Below are 7,508 nucleotides of genomic sequence, written 5' to 3' on the forward strand. Positions count from 1 at the left end.
TTTGAAAAAAATTTCTTTCTACTTTAAGAAAAGTAATTCTGGTGAATTCGAAGGAGTACCTATCCACTTTGTTTTGTTCTGCACAGGTCTATTTGAATTAAATTAGTCAGCATTGGTGAGAACTATATTTTGCATAATCGGTTAGCCCCCCTTCATTAGATTAAATTCATCTTCATATCTATCATGAATATTATATGTTTGTTGTATGTTCGAAAATGAACAAAAGAAAGCATCTAGGTCAATTTCTTATCCCTTTTGCTTTATGCGTGATTTTATGCTACCCTTGATTAGCCAGAATGTGTGTATGTCTATTCTAAACCTATATGTTGAAATAAGTACTATTATGGGAGTATTATTGTCTTGATGTATTGTATATGTTCGTATCTTCTTGTTCAGCAGGTTTGGACTTTTTTGTTCAAGTTAAAGAGTCACCTGGTTAAGATATTAGGATGGAGTTTTATATTTTTTTTAAAGTTAATTTTATTGTTGTTGGGTTTGTTCCTATTCGGTTCTGTAAGAATCCTGTAATAACTTTTTGACTCTCTCACATATATAATATAACTTAGGGTACCGTCTAAATGGTGGAGGAGTTTATGTGCTATTTATTTATTTATTTTAGCATAACTTACTGTGTGATAGAAACAGATCCTAGAGGATTGTGATTTGTTTAATATTGTCTAATTAATGTTTTAAAACTAAGACTTGTTTAAATGCTAATTATTTGTCATTTCGCGTGTCATCTTTAGTTCGTAGCATTAATAAACTAAATCAACCTCATATCATTAATTTTTAAATATCGCTTTCTACAAATCTAAAATGGTTATTTGGTAGAAATCATGTCTATAATTTTGTTGATACTGATGTCATAAGGATTAGTTATTTCATATGTTATTTGGGGTTTAGAAAGGCCTATCAGTGCTACGTTATATTTGGAATTTTCAACAACCTAGATATCATTAATAAAATGGATGTTGACTGATCAAGAAATAACTTTCAGCAAGTTTAAAAAATGAGATAAGTCTGCCAATATTTCTGTCACTACTACACAATTTCTGCAACATAATTACTTTCTGCCACTAAAAAATATAATTAATTTTCTAGCATGTTAAAAGTTTAATTGTCTTAAATTTAATACGTCCTTCACTGATCTGCATTATAATATAATTTCCTGCTTATGATCACTATTTTTGCCACTAAAAAATAAAATTAACAATTGCTTTCTTCATCTCATTTTATAAATCTGCCCTAGTTATGCCTGCATGAAATTCAAATATTTTTTCAAGAAAGCTCCTCAAAAACTCATTTCCAAGATTTATCAACGTTCATGAATTAAATTCCATAATTAGAGCTATCAAACCCACTTTCATGTTTTTTTTAAAATTTATTATTTAATATTAAAGATTTTTGACCTTTACATTGTTATTCTTGTGAGTTGTTGACATTACATTATTATAATTTCGTGGAGCTTATAATTTAATGCATAACTTGAACAAATTAAAAATTAGCTCTTTCCAAATTAGTTCTTCAAAAATCTAGCTCTTTCTAAGCCGGAATATTACAATTTCAGCAATGTATATTATTATCATCTAATTTACTAGGCATATTGACTCATTTTAGAATCTCTCCTTATCAAAAATCAAAATAATAATTAACAAATGCAGATCGTAATAGTTATATAAGGATTAAGAAAATAATTACATTTAACAGTTTAGATGAGGATTAAGAAAATAATTACATTTAATAGTTTATAAGATATGCTCTTGTCAGTCTGTCTAATTCAATACATACAAAATGCACCAACACAAGAAGTTGGAACTATATCGTTCACATAAGATAAATTATATATAATCTTGTGCTACAATAATACTGATGAATGACCACTTTTCGTCTTAGATTGTGAACAAAAACTTTTACTTTTAAGAACTTATGATTTATCCTCCTTGCATAAGTTGAAACACTATGCACTATGACATTATAAATGAATATATGATCTATTACAACTTTTATTAAAACTGAATAAATAATTTTCTATAATAAATACTATATCTGAAAATATGATTAATAATATATATCTCGACAATCAGAAATTACTTTAGGGTGAATTTTTATGCCTTGATAAGGAATTCAAAATCTCGATATATATATAATTTTTTTAAAAAGGTCTTATATATACAATATAACTGATTGTTGACCCCCCTACCCCCTGTGAGGATCGAATTAACGCAGACACACTAGATGAATGAAGAACACAAGAACTTTCAAGAGAAAGAGATGAGAGATCTAGAGAGAGAAAGAGAAAACCCAATATTTCGTGGTAAAATCCCGTAAATAAACTTCCACGGCGGTGAGGTATATTTATATTAATAAATCAGAGTATTTTTTGTTACAGAGAATAAATAGGAAAACCTAAAATAGAGAATAAATAGGAAAGCTTAAAATAGAGAATAAATAGGAAAACCTAAAATTAATCAGGCTCCACTACCTAACAATTCTCCCACTTGGAGACTGACTCAGTCATCCAAAAAATGCATTCTCAAAAAAATCTTTTCATCATCAACATCTTTACCGCACCACAACATCTGTAGCAACAACTACAGAAGACCAACAGAGGTTTTACATAACCTCAGTTTCCCAACATCAACACATTTCGTTAACATGTCTGCCGGGTTCTTTGCACCCTCTATCTTCTCCAAGCATATATCACCATCATCCACTGCCCTGCGAGTGAAATGGTATCTCCTTCTGATGTGCTTTGTCTTCGAATGATAGACTGGATTTTTCACCAACTGTATGACACTCTGGCTATCTGAGTAAAGAATCTTCTTGCTTTGCTTCTTGCCCAATTCCTCAAGATAATTTTCCAGCCATATCATCTCTTTCCCAGCTTCAGCTATTGCCACATACTCAGCTTCAGTAGATGAAAGAGAAACACACTTTTGAAGCCTGGACATCCAACTCACTGCTGTTCCACCTATGGTGTAAATGTACCCGGATGTACTCTTGCTCGAGTCAACATCCCCACCAAGATCAGCATCCACAAAACCTTGTAGAATCACCTTGACTTTGCCAAAACAAAGTGAGGTACTGGATGTACCTCTCAGATATCTCAGAAGCCACTTCACAGCTTCCTAATGCTCTTTCCTAGGGTTCGCCATGTACCTGCTAACTACTCCCACTGCATGTGCTATATCAGGTCTAGTGCAGACCATAGCATACATCAAACTACCAACTACTGAAGCATATGGAACAAGTGCCATGTGATCACGCTCCTCGCAGTCTTGGGTGACTGCTCCTTTGACTATTTAAAGTGATTTGCCAATGGAGTAGTCCTGGGTTTAGCATCATTAACCCTGAATCTGCTCAGCACCTTCTCAATGTACAACTTCTAAGATAGATTTAAAGTGCCAGCAAGTCTATCCCGAGAAATCTTCATCCCCCAAATCTGCTTTGCTGGACCCAGATCTTTCATCTCAAACGCTGCAGACAACCTTGTCTTCAGATTGTTAATCTTTCTCGTACTAGATCCTGCAATCAACATATCATCCACATAAAAGAGTAGAAAGACATATGAATCAGTGTATTTCTTGATGTAACAACAAGGATCCTTTTCAGCTTTGCAGAATCCACTCTTGGTCATGAAGGAGTCAAACTTCTTGTAACACTGCCTTGGTGCTTGCTTTAGTCCATACAAGCTCCCGGTGAGCCTGCACACCATGTGTTCCTTGCCTGGAACCACAAATCCTTCTGATTGCTGCATATAGATCTCTTTGTCCAGATCTCTATGTAAAAACACTATTTTTACATCCATTTGCTCTAGATGCAAATTTTCTGATGTAACAATACTCAACAAAATTCGAATAGAGGTTAACTTCACAACAGGAGAGAATATTTCAGCATAATCAATATCTTTTCTTTGTGAATATCCTTTAACCACTAAACGAGCCTTGAACCTTCTTTTGCCATCTGATTCAGTCTTGATTCTAAACACCCACTTGTTCAGCAAAGCTCTCTTCCCTGCAGGTAACTCAGTCAACACCCATGTGTCATTATTCTCAAGTGACCTCATCTCATCATCCATGGCTTGCTCCTACTTGATCGAATACTCCACCTGTAGGGCCTCATCAAAAGACTCTGGTTCCCCCTCACCAGTCAGCAATAGATAGTGTAATGAAGGTGAATACCTATCTGGTGCCCTGATGGATCTGGATGATCTCCTTAACACCTGCTCAGGTGTAACTTTCTCCACTTCAGATTCTTCAGTAGGAGTTGGTTGAGTATCTGCTTCGACATCTCTGGGGTTACTCTTCTCCAACTCAACCTCAACTCCCACTTGCTTTGTAATCTCTAGAACCTTCTGTTCTCTGTTCTTGTACAGGACAGACTCATCAAATGTCACGTCACAATGTCTCAGTATCTTTCTGTTCTTGTTATCCCAAAACCTTTAACCAAACAAATCAGAACCATATCCTATGAAGTAACACTTCACAGCCTTGGCATCAAGCTTGTCTCTCTTTTCTGGATCAACATGAACATAAGCAGTGCAACCAAAAGTCCTCAAGTGTGAGTACCTGAGTTCTTTTCCTGTCCACACCTCCTCTGGAATCTTGAACCCTAAAGGAACTGATGGTCCCCTATTGATCAAGTATGCAGCTGTGCTCACAGCATCTGCCCAAAGTGTTTTGGGTATCCCACATTGTATCCTCATACTCATTGCACGCTCATTCAATGTTCTGTTCATCCTCTCAGCAATTCCATTCTGCCTTGCCTTACCGGGAACTGTTCTCATCAATCTGATTCCCTCAGCTGCACAGAATGCCTTGAACTCTTATTTGTCATACTCTCCTCCATTGTCAGACCTTAGACATTTGGCTCTTAAACCGGTCTGATTCTCAACTTCAGCTTTCCACTTCTTGAAAATTTCAAACAAATCTGACTTATGCTTCAAGAAGTAAACCCATACCTTCCTGCTGAAATCATCAATGAAGGTAACATAGAATCTAGATCCTCCAAGTGATGATACTGGAGATGGTCCCCAAACATCTGTATGGACCATTTCCAACCGAACTTTCTTTGGCTCTCTAGGAGTCTTTGTGAAGCTGCCCATAACACAGCTCTCGCAAAGACCCGTATCAATAGACTTCAGACCCTCTAATGCTCCTTTTGCAACCAGCATCTTCATTCCTTTAGTACTCTTGTGTCCAAGTCTCTTGTGCCACGGACATGAACTGGATGCACCTTCAGCAATAGCGGCCATGTTTATACACCCTGCAGTGGTGTACAAGGTTCCAGATTTGGTGCCACGAGCTACTACCATTGCACCTTTCACGATCTTCCACGAACCTTTCCCAAACTCTGCTGCATATCCCGTGCTATCCAACTGACCAACAGAGATCAGATTTTTTTGATTCCAAGAATATATCTGACATCCTCCAATGTGAACTGGTTTCCCGAGGTGGTCTTTATGCAAACATCCCCCTTTCCTTCAATCTCTAAGCCTTTATTGTCAGCAAGATATACTTTTCCAAAATTTCCAGATTTGATGTTTTGGAACAACTCCTTGCTTGGAGACGAATGGAAATATTCACCAGAATCCAAAATCAATGATTCAACCGGGTTGTTCACACTAAGGATTAGAGCATCCCAATGTCCTTTGCTGAATTTACAGAATTATTTTCATCTCCAAATTTCTGATTCTGTTTTTTCTTTGGCTTTGTACAGTTCATCCGAAAATGCTCTTTTTCTCCACAGTTCTAACAAGTCACGTTTGATTTTTTCAGTGATTTTCCTCGATTCTTTGATTTTGATCGACCATGTTGATTTTGGCCTTTCGTCTTACTTCTCCCCCTTCGATCAACGCTGAGAGCACTTCCCGATGAATCTCCCACTTCTCGTTTGCGAATACTTTCGCTAAGAACAACATCATAGATTTCATCAAACTTCAGTTTCTCAGATCCACGTGAACTGCTAATCGCAACAACAACAGTATCCCAAGACTCGGGCAGAGTTCACATCAAAATCAACACCTTAATTTCATCTTCGAAATTAATATCCACATAATTGAGTTGACTCACAATCATATTGAACTCGTTTATATGATCAGAAATGGATCCAATTTCAGACATCTGTAAATTGAACAATCTACGCATCAAATATACCTTATTCATAGCCGATGGTTTTTCATACATATTGGATAGTGCCTTCAACAGACCGGACGTAGTCTTCTCCTTCACGATGTTGAACGCCACGTTTCTTGACAAAGTCAACCGGATCAACCCTAGAGCCTGGCGATCCTTGAGTTTCCACTTCTCCTCCGTCATGGATTCCAGCTTCACCCCGGTCAACGGTTCGTGAAGATCTTTCGGGTACAGATAATCTTCGATCTGCATCTTCCAGAAACTGAAATCGGATCCATCAAACTTCTCGATTCCAAGCTTTGAACTCTCCTTCTTCAGTGATCGTGTTGAATCTCCTTAGCTCTGATACCACTTGTGAGGATCGAATTCACGCACACACACTAAATGAATGAAGAACACAAGAACTTTCAAAAGAAAGAGATGAGAGATCTAGAGAGAGAAAGAGAAAACCCAATATTTCGTGGTAAAACCCCGTAAGTAAACTTCCACGGCGGTGAGGTATATTTATATTAATAAATCAGAGTATTTTTGGTTACAGAGAATAAATAGGAAAACCTAAAATAGAGAATAAATAGGAAAGCCTAAAGTAGAGAATAAATAGGAAAACCTAAAATTAATCAGGCTCCACTACCTAACACCCCCCACCCCACCCCCACCCCCACAATCCTCTAGATCCAGCCATGATGCTAACTATAGCGTTGAAGTTTCTAAAACTGTAAAATTATTAAATATATACATATTTGTGGCTAAACATGTTATATGATCATAGAAAATTCATTCTAACATAAGCGTGTCGAAACTAATACTATTATTGAAGAAAATTCACTCGGCATAGATATTTTTTTCATTAAATAAGTAGTGAAAACAACAAAGAGTAACTCTGTAACATAAAATAGAACTGAATATAAAAGGGAAACTTTAACATATAGCAAATAAAAAATTTATATTTGTATGCTATAGCAATGTTGCATAATTGCGCTCTATAGCAAACATATAAACTGTATAATTTGCTATACATATATAGTTGAAGCAAATTGTATAAAACGAAGTCTATAAAATAAAAAAGAGAAATACACTTGGGTATAGAACTGTATAAAAATGAAGTGTATAAAACGAATTGTATTATTATAAGTGTATAGAACGATTATATACAATTTGAATTTGTATAAAATGAGAAAGAGAGAAAGACAAAAGAGACTTGACAAGGAATATACAATTGAATCGAATTGTTTAAAACGAGAAGAGACTAAATACAATTTGAAAATTGTATAAAACGGGAAAGAGAGAAAGACAAAAGAAACTGTGCAGGGGAGTATTTTTATTGTTTAATTATAAGTGTATAGGACGAAAATATGTATTTGCATGTGTATATAC

This window comes from Solanum lycopersicum, chromosome 8 (genome assembly GCF_036512215.1).
Source record: "Solanum lycopersicum chromosome 8, SLM_r2.1".
In the NCBI taxonomy this organism is placed as follows: Eukaryota; Viridiplantae; Streptophyta; class Magnoliopsida; order Solanales; family Solanaceae; genus Solanum; species Solanum lycopersicum.